The sequence below is a fragment of the Macaca thibetana genome, chromosome 12 (assembly GCF_024542745.1).
Source record: "Macaca thibetana thibetana isolate TM-01 chromosome 12, ASM2454274v1, whole genome shotgun sequence".
Taxonomy (NCBI): Eukaryota; Metazoa; Chordata; class Mammalia; order Primates; family Cercopithecidae; genus Macaca; species Macaca thibetana.
In genome coordinates this window covers 71341236-71357304 of record NC_065589.1, presented here as the reverse complement: position 1 = coordinate 71357304, position 16069 = coordinate 71341236, and the positions used below count along the sequence as shown (strand labels likewise).

Genomic DNA, 16069 nt, shown 5'->3' with positions numbered 1-16069 from the left:
AGCGGGGGTAGGCATTGTTGTGAAAGTTTCTTTGCCATGGTTTTTGGTCTGTTTGTTTGTTTTTCAGCAGAGGTAGTCTTTTTTCAGTTTCTTGATTATGTTAACTGAAAAACCAGATTCTGTAATATATAATACATATTTTATAATATTATTTAATATTAATATTATATAATTATATATAATATTCAATATTTTATATAAAATTTTTCACAGTAAATAATTTAATTAATGCAAAGCAGCCAAGCAGAAGGACTGCAGTTATCACTCAAATCGCTCTTCCTGAAGGCTCAGAGGTTAGGGTTTTCCAGTGATAGTTTGGTGGGCAGGGAACAAGGGAATGGATGCTGCTGATTGGTTGGGGATGCAATCATAGGTGTGTAGAAAACGATCCTCATGCAGAGTACCCTCTGGAGGGGGGCCACAGGACCAATTAAGTCATGAGTCACAAGTCCGGGTGGGGTCAGCTCTTCGCTACCTGACCAATCTTAGGTTCTACAATAGTGATGTTATCTATAGGAGCAACTGGGGAAGTCACAAATTTTGTGACCTCTGGCCACCTGATTCCTGAGCAGTAAGAGATTAGAGAAACTGATGCAGGGCAGGGGAGCCCCAATGTGGAGCTTAGCCGGTGTAGGTTTCTGGCTTTGCCCAGGAAAGAATTCAAGGGCAAGCCAGAGGTGGAAGAAAACAGTTTTACTGAAGAGGCAGTGTTACAGCACCATGACTGATCCTGTGGAGCAGTGCTGCCCCCTAGGCAGAGAGTAGCCTGTAAAATATTTTTTTTTTTTTTTTTTTTTTTTTTTTTTTTTTTTTTTTTTTTTTTTTGAGACGGAGTCTCGCTCTGTCGCCCAGCCCAGGCTGGAGTGCAGTGGCGCTATCTCGGCTCACTGCAAGCTCCGCCTCCCGGGTTCACGCCATTCTCCTGCCTCAGCCTCCCGAGTAGCTGGGACTACAGGCGCCCACAACCGCGCCCGGCTAATTTTTTGTAATTTTTAGTAGAGACGGGGTTTCACCGTGGTCTCGATCTCCTGACCTTGTGATCCGCCCGCCTCGGCCTCCCAAAGTGGCCTGTAAAATATTTTAAAGAGGTTTATTCTGAGCCAACACAAGTGACAATGACCTGGGGAACACAGTCTCAAGAGGTCCTGAGAAAGTGTGCCCCAGCAGTCGGAATTACAGTTTGGTTTTATATATTTTAGGGAGGCAGAAGTTATAGGGAAAGGCATAAATCAATGTATGGAAGGTATGCGTTGGTTTGCCCCAAAAAGGTGGGATAACTTGAAACAGAAGCTTAGTTTATAGGTAGATTCACAGACTCTTTAATTTGCAATTGGCTAAAGGAATAGAGCTCTGTCTGAAAATTTGGAGTTGGCTGGGTGCAATGTCTCATGCCTGTAATCCTAGTACTTTGGGAGGCTGGGGTGTGATCACTTGAGCCCAGGAGTTTAAGACCAGCTTGGGAAACAAAGTAAGACCCCATCTCTGAAAAAAAAATTAAGTTATCTAGGTGTGGTGGCATGTGCATGTTGTTCCAGCTACTCAGGAGGCTGGAGGCTGGGATGGGAGGATCACTTAAGCCCAGGAAGTCAAGGCTGCAGTGAGCCATGATCATGCCACTGCACTCCAGCCTAAGTGACAGAGCAAGACCCTGTCTCAAAAAAAAAAAAAAAAAAAAAAAAAAAAAAAGGAGTCAACAGAAAGGAATATTTTAAGATAAGAAGCTCCATTAACCAATACACTGAATTGGGGTGAAATGTAAGGGTGTGTGACTTAACCCCTATCTGACATGACCTTAAGTCCTGTATATAATTTGGTATTTTATTGGCATTTTGTTAGTCGTATGATCTCTATTTTTAACATTAATGCTGGTCTGTTGTACCTAAACTCCAAAAGGGAGGGGCTATCATGAAGGGTGTCTGACCTCCCTTCTGATTGTAGCTGGGAATGCAGTTTTTAAGACTTTTTTGGGGTACTTTTGGCCAAAAAGGAGTCTAGTCAGTGGGGGGTGAGGAGTGGGGTTAAGACTTTATTTTTAGTTTACAATAGAAAATGCTGTCCGATTTTTCATTAAAATGTATATTGGTACCATGCCTTTTACATTGCTACAAGTATCAGAGGACTGTTTGAAAATCGTCATGGTGTTCTCTTCCATACAAGATCTGAATTGGAGCCACATTCTGTAGTGTAGAAAAGGTGCCAGAGATGTAGGCAGCCCACACAGATGCAGTTTCAGTTGGAAAATCATGAAAGAAGAGTCTATTAAAACTGTCAGTTATTACAGAACTCTGTGTTTATAGTACATAAATTATAATGGTACATAATTTATAATAGGTGAACTGGTTTTTTTTTCCAAATAAGAAAGAAGTTTCATTAGCATTCAAGTAGTGCCAAAACTCATCCACTCTTAATATGGTCACTCATTTAGCTCTTTTTCACTTACTTTTTGTTTCCATGGTATTTTATGTCATGTTGCTGTAGTAACACCATAATACTACATGTTCTATTATCCCATACAGCTATAATATTATGTATGCATTGAATTTTTATAAGTTACATCATATTTTGTCACTAACATATTAATTTCAGAAGAATTGTATTTCATTTCAGATATCTTAATTGGCAAGTACTTTCAACACTTACGACTCTATGGCTCAAGCAGATTACCATACAATTTTACATATATAAGTTCATTTAATTTAATTTACAGTTGCACTACATAACATATAGGTAATATACATTACCCTATAGTCTATTCTTAATAATTTGTTATTTTTGTTTATTCACATTTCTAGTTATCTATCCATCTCTTTATTCAAATATTTCCTCTTAAAATTTTTTTTTAGATTCTCTTCCTTATCATCTTAAATTTCTGACACATTTCAAAATATTGCAACGTCAGTAAATTGGTGTGGCTGGCCATTCTTGGTTTGTTTACTATCACAGAAGGAAAACATTCAATATTTTATCACTAAATATGTCATTATGGCCTTCATCGGGTTGGGGACTTTTAATTTGCTGAGTTTTAAATTTTTAATCATGAATGGGTGTTAAATTGTATAAAATTAGTTTATTTATTTATTTATTTATTTTTTGAGACAGAATCTCACTCTGTCACCCAGGCTAGAGTGCAGTGGCAGGATCTCAGCTCACTGCAACCTCTGCCTCCTGGGTTCAAGCCATTCTCCCACCTCAGCCTCCCAGGTAACTGGGATTACAGGCACATGCCACCACGCCGGGCTAATCTTTGTATTTTTAGTAGAGATGGGTTTCACAATGTTGGCCAGGCTGGTCTTGAACTCCTGAGCTGAACTGATCCACCTGCCTTGGCCTCCCAAAATACTGGAATTACAGGCATGAGCCACCAAGCCCAGCCTCTTCAGGTAGTTTTTTAAAAAAATGTTTTGCCCAGAATTTTTAGTTGTTATCTGTGGGAAGCTTGTACCAATAGAAGCTAATGCCTCCATTGCTGGAAGCCAGAACTTTGTAACACTTTTAATTGCTAATATGTAATGTGATTTTCCAAGATAGGGAATATAATGTACAGTATTTATAGTTATGATATTTTCTTTACTTGATCAAGGAGTTTTCGTTTTTGTCTTTAATGGAACAGCTACAGAATTACTACTTTGCTCTGTTTTGGGAAAAGTTGGTCCAAGAACAGCTTTACTCAAGATGCCCTTACAACTGTTTGCCAAGTTACAGACTTTGCTTTTTATCCACTTAAATTTAATGTTTGCCTAACTAAGTGCTGCGGAAATCATAGCTGCTTTAAATACCTTGCAATTAAAGGCAAGAGTTTGACCCTCATTGTAAGGTAAGTATGGTAAGAGTATATTAAGTACTTGTGATCTCCACTTAAAAATGTTAAGCATCGAGGTTTGGGTTATTGGATGAGAGAAAAATTCTGCATGTAAGATTGTCTTCTGGCAGCTTGACACTGAGATGGAAATACGGACGAAACAAATTCATGCAAAAAATAGATACATGAAGCAAAAAGCATCATGTAAAGGCAAAGGCATTTTTTTGCATCTACTACTGACCAGTTCAGTCTTTTGTTCCAAGTGAGCAAGCTATTCATTTTTTCCCAACTTTCTATTTTTAAATTTGAAACTGTAGAACAATTGAAAAATGGTATAATAAAGACACATACTGTCTAATATATTTAACAATTATTTACATTTTGCATTTGCTACATTTGATTTCTCTTTCTTTCCATCTCTTCCTTCCCACACAGTTTTTAAGGTAAGTTGCAGACATGATAAGATATCTTCTAGGAATAAATTAATTGCATTATATCATCTAGTATCCACTTAAGGAAAGCATATAGATCTTGTCCCAGATGATGTCCTCTTTAGTACGGAAATTATGTTCCCTTTCAGAAAAGAAGGGTGAAATAGAAGAGGAAAGCCAAGGGGACAAAAGAAAGAAAAGATTATGCGAAGTTAATAATGGTCATTAGTTCATAAAGTACATGTGGTACGTGAAGCACTATTGTACAGGATACTACAGTATTCTAGTACACTATTAATATAGTCTATGGGAATAGCAAATTATTCTAAGTAGCGGTTCTCTGCCAGGCTTAAGATTTCTGCCTTGTAATAGCTACAATATAGTCAGGATCTAGTAAAACATACTCAAATATCCTACCCAACTTTCTCCACCTTGCGAAATTCAGCATCTCCTCTAAAACTCAGATTTTAGAGCTTCTCGGCTCCTGCTTCATCTCCTTTGCCCCTGCTCCCACCACGCCACAGTCTGGGTGGAGTGTTTCTCCTCAGAGCATTCAAAGAACTTGGTTCCTGCTTCGAGCCCATCTTATCACATTGTATTTATGGCTCATTGCTTCTCCTCCATTGATTTCTACAAGTACTGGCGAGTTGGGATTTGTGATAGGGCCAGACAGGTATTTGTTGAATGTTTATGGAAGGTTAATCAAAAAGATAAGCAGACTGTCATAGCAAGAGAATTGGGAAGTAGGGGGAAAAGAGAGAGTAGTTTTGGATGGTGGAACCAGTGAGAGCTCTGCGACTGGATGGTAAGAACTGTGGGATTCACTCTGGGCTGAATTTAATCTCCCTTCCTAGATCACTGACATTTTTTCTTAATCTCTTCCCTCCTTAGTTTCTCAGTGCCGTAAGCCTACTATTTTCCCCTCATCGAAAGTCATTCATATTAAGGTGTATGGTATGGCAAAATGGGGGCGGGGAGGGTACCTTGATCTCAGGGAAGCTTCCTGGGATTGTTTGGGGAGCTTGACATGTGCCCTAGGAACTTGGGGAGCATCATGAACAAGTGTCTGCCTCCACCTTGAAAATGTAAACGCTGGGGAGACAGGCTGGTTGCCGCTCCAATAACGGAGCAAAGGAGAGGCCACTGCTGCCCCAGGCCTGGGCCTGTTGGGCAGAAAGCACGTCTCTCCAAGGGGCTCACTTCCTCTGTCCTTAGCCAGTGCCTAGACATCTGGTGATACCTACGGCTTTTCTGCTTTAAGACAGTGTTTGCCCTTGTAGGTAGCCTTCTTAGACAAGATCTAGGACGACTCTGTAAAAAGCAAAATAGAGGTTCCTTTTCAAAGACTTTCCTCCCCATCTAATTAGGAATAAATAGTAACTTCTCTTAAAAGCAAAATGTATTCAAAGACCTGTGCTAGCGTTCTTAAATATCTGCTAGCCGTAATAAAGAAGTCAACGTACTTTATGTTCTTAGCTCCCACAGGTTAGCCTAAATATTTGCCCTGGCATGCTTATACTGGTCCAAGCAAGCATGAGGTCATAGCCTGTTCCTCTTCCTCTTTAAAAGTGTTTTTACCTTTCTCAGCATTCCACAAGTTACTTCTTCCTTCCTTTGTTCTCCTCTACCTTTGCCTCTTTTAAAAAGTTCTAAGTTGCTAGCCAGTCGGGAAAAATACAGAATGTGAGGTCCTGTTCCAGCCAATGGAAACCGGACACAGCACTAGGGTGAATGCGTCAGGTTATAAATGACCCTGTCTCATTTGTTCAGTGTACTCTTGTGGCAAAACTTCTGGCGAGTGTACCCTTTCTGCAGGAAGTAAAAAATGGCCTTACTAAATAAATTAAATTTATGTTCAAGTGCTACTTCTTTACAGCACCTGGGAACAAGCATTTCAAACAACTCCTTACCATTTATTCCCCTGGGTCCACATCTCTTCTTAAAGGAACGTGGACTTTCTTCCATGATTATCGGCTGCATGAAGAAATGTCTTGGAGCCAAGAGAATACATCTTCATAGGATACTAGGCTTCGGGGAGCTAGAATAGAGGAGTGGGAAGCACAAACTGAAAAGGGTTCCCCTCACTCACCACAGAGGCACAGCCCGTAAGGCCAGCCATTCTAAGGACAGGCCAATTTGGGTGGGTGAGGATGCTGGACAAGGGAGCGGTCCCGGAGCACATGTCTGCCGACCTTTGTTCATGTTAGAGGTAGCCCACAGGGCAGTGCTCATTTATATCACCAATCCATAAGAATACATTTTTGTTTTGTCAGAAAGACAGTGTCTATAGAATTATCTGAAACCTTCTTTTCAGATCTGACTAGAGTGAGTTAGCTACCATCACTTTCCTTCTGGTAGCAGCTCAAGGGGCGTGGTAGGCGAGTGAGGTTTAGAGTGAAAGGAAGAAGGCTTATGCAGGGTTTGGCTGGTGAGTGTTCTATTAGGGTGAGAATTTTGGAAGGAGGAGCTTTCTGATTGACTTTCAAACACAGTTGGCAATCTGGTTGGTTTAATATCTACTGGTACATAACTAGGAAATTTCTAGGCTGAGTGGAATAGTATGAGTTTTTCTGTTTCAACTGGAAGAATATCTGGTTGTCAGCCTCAGGGTCAGAACTGTACATAAGCAATCCCTCAGTTTGGTTAATGTTATGGTAGAAATTTAGTCTGAAGTCTAGTCCAAATAAATGTTTTCTATATACTCATATCTATTTATATGAATCTTATCACATTAAGGCTAGACTGAGACATGTCACAAATCTCTCTCTTGTGGAATGAAGGTGAAAAAGAGAAATATAAGCATTGAGTGATTGTTGAAATGGATAAGTTCTGAGATTCCTCTTAAAGTTTAGATTTCGATGAGATTTCCTGAACAGGTCCCTCTCTTGTGGCTCAGGGGCCAGAGGGACTGTAGAACTCCAGGGGGCCAGGCCCTAGCTCAGCCCTGGCACACACAGGCAGGCAGGTCTCCCTCCCCTAGAGTAGCCACCTGTGATGAAGGAGGAGGGTGGGAAGCATCTTTGCCCTCCCCAGCCCACAACCTGGCTCTCTGTCTGTATCAGCACTCACGTTCCCCTTCAAACCTCTAGGTCTTGAGCAGATTGTAGGAGGTTCTGGCTCAGTGAACTCACCTGGAACATGCACATGAAGGAAGTAAAAGAGTGCGAGGCAAGAGGAGCAGTGACAGCCTTAAGTGTGAGCTAATTCACCCCAAGAACAAGCAAAAGTGCAAATAAAACTCAAGGACATGGAAGAGTGTAGAGTGATGATTAGGATTCAGGCCTCTCCTTACCTAGCCTTCCTCCATTATTCTCTCTCTCTCAACCTCTCTCTCTCTCTCTGTCTCATTTACCAGAGCACTAGATTGCGAATGGAGTGCAAGCAGAGACTGAGAATTACCACTGTAGTGATTGTATGTGTATGGCAAATCATCTTAAAGATTTCTTGTATTTGGAAACAATGTCTAATAAAGAATGGCAAATACAAAGTTATACTATACAAAAACTATGTCATCAAAAATTATATTGTTCAAGTGAATAATTAGCAATATGAAAATATGTTCATAAAATATTAAGTGAAATACATGGAATATAAAAGTTTTGTAAATGTGAATGTGCATACACTCTCAAATAACTGGAAGCATAATATACCAAATAGTTAATTAGTTAATAATGGTTATCTTTGGCCTGGTGTGGTGGCTCATGCCTGTAATCCCAGCACTTTGGGAGGCCAAGGTGGGTGGATCACCTAAGGTCAGAGACCAGCCTGGCCAACATGGTGAAATGCTGTCTCTACTAAAAACACAAAGAAGAAAAAAGACAGATGTGGTGGCCTGTAATCTCAGCTACTCAGGAGGCTGAGGCAGGAGAATCGCTTGAACCTGGGAGGTGGTGGTTGCAGTGAGCCAAGGTCGTGCCACTGCACTCCAGCCTGGGTGACAGAGCAAGACTGTCTCAAAAAATAAAGTAAAATAAAATAAAATCGAATAAAATCGTTTAAAAAAATGGTTATCTTTGAGACATGGTAGGATAATGGGCATTTTTCATTTTCTTCTTTTTGTTTTCTCTGTATTTTCTATAATTGTTACTTTTGTACTAAGAAAAACATGTATTATCAGAACCCCATCTGCCTCATTGACATCATCCAAATGTTTGCTTAGTCTAATTTATCAAGAAATTGAAGATAACACATTTGTAAGTAAAATAAATGCTTTCCTAACACCAGGAAAGAGGAACTAAAGCGTTTGCCAAGAGCCTAACTTGGTCAGATACCGGAATGACCTGAGGGACTATTTGCTTTGTAGCATCGTTAATCTCCAGATGGCAGAGACATAAACATTTACAAGTCTTCCAAAGGTAATGCAATTACTGGAAGCCGGGCAGTATATACTTATGAGAACTGGACAAAACAGAAAGATCTGGATTCTTGTAGGAACTCTATCATGGTCCAGGGGTGTAATCTTGGGCAAGCCGCTTCATCTCTCCATCTGCTACAAAAAACAGGTCCTTTTATATTCACTCACCAGTTAGTGATTGAGGCTTTCCTGTGTGCACTGCTCATAGGCACTGCCTGGGGCTCATGCTGAATTCTATGAGTCTGTTATTTTATAGATTATTGCAGCCAGTTTAATTCATACACCATTTCTATCCTTCAGCACAGAATTACCTACAATTGTCATGGCTTACAAGTGGAATAAACCTTTGTAATCTAGGTATCGAGGGTTCCAAAAAAGAGAGACTGTTAGTAGGCTTTGTGAAAGTGACAAAAGAGGCAAAAATGGGACTGGACACAGTGGTTCACGAATATAATCCCAGCACTTTGAGAGGCTGCGGTGGGTGGATCACTTGAGGCCAGGAGTTCGAGACCAGCCTGGCCAACATAATGAAACCCAGTCTCTATTAAAAATACAAAAAAATAGCTGGGCGTGGTGGCACACACCTGTAATTTCACCTACTCGGGAAGCTGAGGCAGGAGAATCGCTTAAACCCCGGAGGCGGGAAGCGAAGGTTGCTGTGAGCTGATATGGTACCACTGCACTTAAGCCTGGGCAACAGAGTGAAATGCTATGTCAAAAAAAAAAAAAAAAAAAAAAAAAGAGGCAAAATGGGGTAAGGAATAGACTGAGTAGAGTTAGACGTGGGTCAGAACAGAATCCGCTTGGCCCAGATTAGCTTGGAGGGCAGGGAGGAGGAATGAAACCCTGAGCAAAAAGCAATGAAAGAAATTACAGATCATGGTGGTAAATTCCCAAACATGGTGGTTTAAATACCTTATTCACCACAATGTACAATTCATTATTCTTTTCTGGCAACAATAATTTGTACCAAATGGTGTTTATGTGTTCGCTACTATTGCAAGAGAAGGAGAGGTCGAGCAAAACACCTTTGAAGATCTAATACTGTACACAATGGCTAAGGTCACAGGTTTTAAGAAATATGGGGACTATGAGCCAAAATCAATAGAGACTGGTTTTTTTTCCATGAAAAAAATAATGCAAACTAAACATAACCTTAAAAAAGACCATGGTGTCCGGAAAAGTTATTTGTATGCCTCTCAGAAGATATTTCCATACATTGCTAGGCACAATGGTTTGCTCTATTTTGTTTTTGATATATTATAATTTGATTGTCTTTTGCCATCACACAAAAATTTTGTGCAGTTAATTGTTTTCCCTCATTGTACAAGAAAGTGCCCATTAAGAAAATTCATAGGTCTGTTAGTAACAAACAACTAGAAAACAAACTAGTTGGAAACATGCTCCCATGAGGATATGCACTCACATTTGAACACATACACACACAGATACTGATAAATGCCATCTAACAAAAAGAAATATGAGGTATTCAATTAGCAAAACTGATCATTAACCAGAAATGTAACTATAAAATCAAAAATACCTTTGAGCAAAAGTTGGTGAGGACATTCTCTTTGTGAGAGCTCCATGTCATGCAATGTCAAAGAACTCCCCTCAACTCAGCTGTCTTAGCCAAAGATAGGGCTAGCAAGGTTAAGGTACGCTGTATGTTAAGTTAGATAGAGGGTTAATAGGAATATAGAACCTAGTTACATGCTCTGAAATCAGGACAGAAGGCGTTTCCAGCCATTATGATAGATTGATCTGATAAATGAACACTTATGAATAAAACAAACTCATGTTTTATTATACAAAAAATAATAAAGTTTCTTGATTCATAACCCATATGCCTGATGGGCTCTCTTCCTTGTGTCAAGAAGCTATGAAAGCTCAATTGAGACAGTAAATAACATGTCATAGCATTACAATGCCTTACAGATTGTACATTATATATAATGTAATTAAATATGTAAAGTATAGTCACTTTATGGTCCCAAGCCTTATCCCTTACTAATTTCGAGAACTTCAGTAAGTTCTCTGAATTATAGCTTATGCATCTATAAAATGGAGCTAAGGATACATTAATATCGCTGGTTTTAAAATAGGTCCTCAAATTGTCTGACACTCTTTCACATCAAAAGATGGAACCTTGTTCTCCTCTCCTTAAACATGGACCAGGCTTAGTGACTCACTTGTAAAGAATCAAAGGCAAGACTAGTGCAGTTGCTCGTGCCTGTAATCCCAGAACTTTGGGAGGCCAAGGTTGAAGCCAGGAGTTCAAGACCAGATTGGACAATATAGCAAGACCCCATCTCTACAAATAAAATAAAGATTAAACAGGCATGGTGGTACACACCTGTAGTCCCAGCTACTCAGGAGGCTTAGGTGGGAGGATCACTTGAGCCCAGGAATTCAAGACTGCACTGAGTTATGATCTGCCACTGCACTCTAGCCTACGCAACAGAGCAAACAGAGCAAGACCCCATCTCTAAAACAAACAAACAAACAAACAAGCAAACAAAAAACCAGAAGGCAGCAGACAATACTATGTGACTTCAGGGACAAGGTTTCCTAGCTCTCTTTCTCTCTCTCTCTTGCAAGGCTTGCTCTGGGAACCCAACCACCTTGTCATTTGATGGGGAAACCAAACACTACATGTGTATTAACCCATTTTCACATGCTATAAAGAAATATTTGAGAGTGGGTAATTTAAAAAGTAATTTTAATTGACTCACAGTTCACATGGCTGGGGAGGCCTCAGGAAACTTGCAATCACGGTAGAAGGGGAAGCAAATGTGTCCTTCCTCACATGGCAGCAGGAGAGAGAAGTGCCAAGCAAAGGGGAGAAAAGCCCCTTATATAACCATCAGATCTCATGAGAACTCACTCACTATCAAGAGAGCAGCATGGGGGAAACTAACACCATAATTCAATCACCTCCCTCTCTCAACATGTGGGGATGACAGGTCCCTCCCTCCACACATAGGGATTACAATTTGACATGAGATTTGGGTGGGGACACAGAGCCAAACCATATCAACATGGAAAAGTCACAAGTTGATATCTGGACAACAGTTCTGCATGAGCTCCCAGCTAACAGCCAACATCAGCCTCCAGACATGTGAGTGAGTGAGTTTTGAGTTTATTCTAGCCCCCAATCTTTGAACCACCCCAGCTGACACTGAGTAGAGCAGAGATAAACTGTCCCCTTCAAGTTTTTCCCAAATTTTTTTTTCTTTCTTTCTTTCTTTTTTTTTTTTTTTTTTTTTTTTTTGAGACAGTCTTGCTCTGTCACCCAAGCTGGAATGCAGTGGTGCAATCTCACCTCACTGCAACCTCCGCCTCCTGGTTTCAATCTTCACCGGGAAGCCATTTCATTTTGCCATATGAAGAAGCTAGAAAGGAGGAACTTTTATTTTCAAACCCAGCAACTCCTGGCTCCTCTATATTTCACAGTTCTCTTTCACTTCTCTCTTTCTCTTGAATTTTACTATACTCAGTGAGAAAAACCAGGCAGCTTCTTCAACACTTTTCCCAAAAATCCCCTTAGATAGATGGTTAGGTTAACTTGGTATATTTTCTATTCTCCATGTTACCACAGGTGACAGTGTTGCTAAACTTTTTGCTGCTATATGACAGCTCCCAGTAACATTTTCCTCATTTTCCCATAAGCCCTAACCAATGACTTCTACAAGAACCATGAGGTTTCCACTAACAGTCTCTTGAAGACCCTTCCAAATTCTGCCTGCCACCCAGTCCTGAAGCCATTGCCACATGTTAACAGTTTTTGCTGTGCTACCAAACTCTGTTCCAGTTATCTATTGCTGCATAACAAACCATCCCAAAATTTAATAACTTAAAACAGTAACAACATCTATTTCTTCATGAATCTACAATTTGAAGGCCTGGTGGGGTGGCTCACGCCTATAATCCCAGCACTTTGGGAGGCTGAGGCAGGCGGATTACCTGAGGTCAGGAGACCAACCTGGCCAACATGTAGAAACCCTATTTCTACTAACAAAAATTAGCTGGGCATGTTGGCATGTGCCTGTAGTCCCAGCTACCAGGGAGGTTGAGGCAGGAGAATCGCTTGAACCCGGGAGGCGGAGGTTGCAGTGAGAGGAGGTTGCACCACCGCATTCCAGCCTAGGCGACAGAGTGAGACTCCGTCTCAGAAAAAAAAAAAGAAAAGAAAAAGAAAAACATGGTCCAAAAATAAAGTGAGTTTATTTTTGGGTGTGACTATAAAACTCTTTGCTGAGACCTCAGAAAGTCTATAAGGTGTTGTTTCACAGGCCCTTTCAAGCAGACAAAAGGCCTAGCAACTTTTTTGTTTGTTTGTTTTTTCCTTCTTTATTTGTTTTCAACACACCATTGCTGGCTTGAAAGGCCTACAGATCTCAAGGGAGTTATCGGACTGCAGCTTTAAGAGAAGGGAGAGAAGGGCTAAAGGAGATTTATTGGTACGGATTTTGCCTAATGGAGTTACAAGAAGACTATAATTTTTTTAAAAAAGAATTAGAATTAGCTTGGACTGAAAAGGACATTCAGGCCTTTGGATTCCAGGCTTCTAAGAGCAGGAAGCAGTCCAAAAAGACTGTCACTCAGCTGCAAACATGGGCTACTGTTTTTTTTTGTTTGTTTGTTTGTTTGTTTTTTTTTGAGATGGAGTTTCGCTCTTGTCACCCAGGCTGGAGTGGAATGGCATGATCTTGGCTCACTGCAACCTCCATCTCCCAAGGTCATGAGAGATTCTCCTGCCTCAGCCTCCCAAGCAGCTGGGACTACAGGTGCGCACCACCATGCCCAGCTAATTTTGTATTTTTAGTAGAGATGGGGTTTCTCCACGTTGGTTAGGCTGGTCTCAAACTCCAGACCTCAGGTGATCTACCTGCCTCAGCCTCCCAAAGTGCTGGTATTACAGATATGAGCCATTGTGCCTGGCCCAACATGGACCACTTTTAATGGAAAAGAAAGAATGGCTCAGAAGGTGGGACTGAGAGCGCAGTGGGTGGAGCTAAAGGCAAGGTGGACAATTTCCAGGTGTAGGACCAAGCCCCATCAAGGAATTGGCAACATACACTCAGCTGGATTTCAGAATCCCTGTGCTCCAGTGGCTGTTGTGTGCCTCCCCTTTGCCTCCTTTTTGAACAGAAGCCTCTACAGCGATTATCCTGTGCTTGCTCCACTATTGTACAATATATCGGGTGCAGCGGGCAGAGAGGCAGCTTGTCTTTTGATTCACAGGTCTTCAGGTGGAGAGGAACTGCACTACAGGAGCTCTACTCCAGGAACAGCGCCCAAGGAGCCTCAGCCACTCCTGCACCTGATTTACATGTTAAAGTCATGGACCTTGAGCCCCAGCCTGATGCTACAGGAGATACAATGTTTAAGGGGTTTAGGGAGGGGAGTGAGTCTATTTTGCAAGTAGGGGAAAATGTAGGTAATCTATGTCCAATGGGCAAATTGTGATGGTTTTAAAATATGTCCACAAATTCTATGATATTCTTCTCAGCAAAAGGTAGAACCTAATTCCCCTTCCCTTGAATCGTGGCTGGCCTCAGCGGCTTACTTTTAACCAATAGAACATGGCAGAAGTGAATCTGTAAGATTTCTCCGAGGTCGCCAAAAGGGACACAGCTTTTGCCTTCTTCTCTTCTCTCTGGGGATGTTCACCTTTGGAACACAGCCAGCACTGTGTGAAAAAGCCAAGGAGCCCTATGGAAAGGTCATGTGGAGGTGCTGTGGCCATAGGCCCTGCTGAGCTCCCAGCACCAACTGGCTGACCTGTGGATAAGTGAGATTTCAGATGATTCCAGCCACCAGCCTCAAGTCACCCCTGCTGATGCCAAGAGAAGCAAAGACAAACTGTCCTTCTCAAGACCTGCCCAAATTACAAATTCACGAGCAAAATAAATGCAGTCATTATGTTAAGGAACAAAGTTTAAAGTGATTTGTTTTACAGCAACAGGTAACCAGATATTGATATGCAAATGCCTACTTAGAATATCCACATATCAGTAAGGTACAGTGGCTCATACCTATAATCCCAGCACTTCAGGAAACCGAGGTGGGATCGTTTGAGACCAAGAGTTCAAAACCAGCCTCAGCAACACAGTGAGATCCCATCTCTGTAAAAATTAAAAAATTAGCAGGGTGCAGTGGCACATACCTGTGGTTCCAGCCACTTGGAAGGTTGAGGTGGGAGGATCGCTAAGCAGAGGTGGTTGAGGTTGCAGTGAGCCATGATCGTGCTACTGCACTCCAGCCTAGGTAACAGCAAGATCCTGTCTCCAAAGAAAGAAAGAAAGAAAGAAAAAATCCACATATTGAAATAAAATCTTGCAGCTGTTGCAACATTTTATACATTCTGAATTACAATGGCTTCATGGTCCCCAGCTTATCACTTACCAACTGTGGGACCTTCAGCAAGTCAGGCTCCTGAGCTTTAGTTTCTGTAGCTATAAAGTGAAGATTAGAATACCTGTCATTTTATTTTTCCAGCTTTATTGAGGCATAATTGACATATAAAACTCTTTCTTTTCTCTTTCTTTCTTTTCTTTCTTCTTCCTTTCTTTCTCTCTCTTTCTTTCTTTCTTTCTTTCTTTCTTTCTTTCTTTCTTTCTTTCTTTCTTTCTTTCTTTCTTTCTTTCTTTCTCTCTCTCTCTCCTTCCTTCCTTCCTTCCTTCCTTCCTTCCTTTCTTTCTTTTCTTTCTTTCATCTTTTTGAAACAGCGTCTTGATCTGTCGCCCAGGGTGGAGTGAAGTGGCACAATCATAGCTCACTACAGCCTTGACCTCCTGGGTGCAAACAATCCTCCTGCCTCAGCCTCCCAAAGTGCTGGGGTTACAGGTTTGTGCCACCTTGCCTGGCCAAAATTATATATATTTAAAGTGTACAATGTGATGACCAATATACTGTACATTGTGAAATGATTACCACAATCAAGTTAGTTAACACATTCATCACCTACAAAGCCTACCATTTGTGTGTGTGTTTAGTGAGAACACTTAAGATCTACTCCCTGAGCAAGTTTTAAGTACACGGTACCGTATCATTAACTGCAGTTGTAGGACTTTCTCCTTAGTTCAGCTGAAAGCCGGGTTCTTCTCACATGGCCATGAGAGATTAGGCTCACAGACAATTTGGAGGATGAGAAAAATGGAATTTATTAGGCAAAAAGCCGGGCGGGGGGAGCTGGGGGGGGAACAGGGACTCTCAGCAGAGTGAGAGTCCTGCTAGCTAGTTTTCCAGAATCACAGATTGAATTCCAGGTTCCACCCTGGAATAGGAGAGGCCAGGCTCCTCCCCGCCCGCGAACGGAGCGAAATTCCGGAGACTCCACCCCAGTGGGCACTCCTTGGCTGTCTGAGTCACCATGTTGTATATCAGTACTTGTCTTATTGTAGAAAATCAATTACGAAAGCGATGTAGCAAGAAGAAAAATGGTAATATATTATAGGCTATTGTTCTGTGAAATGGTCA

At 41.2% G+C, this 16069-nt stretch overlaps 1 protein-coding gene across 1 annotated transcript in view; it reads left to right on the top strand.

Annotated features, from left to right (window-relative positions):
* The first annotated feature begins 396 nt into the window (after positions 1–396).
* Positions 397–16069, top strand: part of DYNC1I2 (dynein cytoplasmic 1 intermediate chain 2) — a 176991-nt gene continuing 161318 nt past the window's right edge. Inside the window, exon 1 of the mRNA XM_050751335.1 lies at positions 397–418. The gene's annotated coding sequence lies outside the window, so the exon portion shown is untranslated. The remainder of the gene's footprint in view (positions 419–16069) is intronic.